Source organism: Pecten maximus, chromosome 14 (genome assembly GCF_902652985.1).
Source record: "Pecten maximus chromosome 14, xPecMax1.1, whole genome shotgun sequence".
NCBI lineage: Eukaryota > Metazoa > Mollusca > Bivalvia > Pectinida > Pectinidae > Pecten > Pecten maximus.
In genome coordinates, this window is record NC_047028.1 from 10,568,589 (window position 1) to 10,569,008 (window position 420).

Genomic DNA, 420 nt, shown 5'->3' on the forward strand with positions numbered 1-420 from the left:
CAGTGGGAAGATTTTGAGGATAGTGCAAAAGATACACAAGATATAATTTCAATATAAATTCAGAGTAAAATATGTTTAAATGTATCGTGGAGCTGTTCTTCTTTTTAATACTCTTAAACATCTCCTGGTACCTAAACTGTTACGACGGATGATTTTAAACTAGACAGGGTGAGATGTAGAAATCGGAATAGGGATTCAATAGCTTCATAATGCAATCAATTGCACAATATTTTATATCACATTTTATAGGAATTTTATTATAAAAATCCCCCCGATAAAAAGTATTCTGATAATGTGCTGGCAATAAGCAGACGGGAAGAGATTATTTTTTAAATATTACCAGTGGCAATTGGCAGTGGTTTCTCTGCTGTGAAAATCATGGATGCACAGTTCAAGCGAATCACCACGATGGGGCCAAAA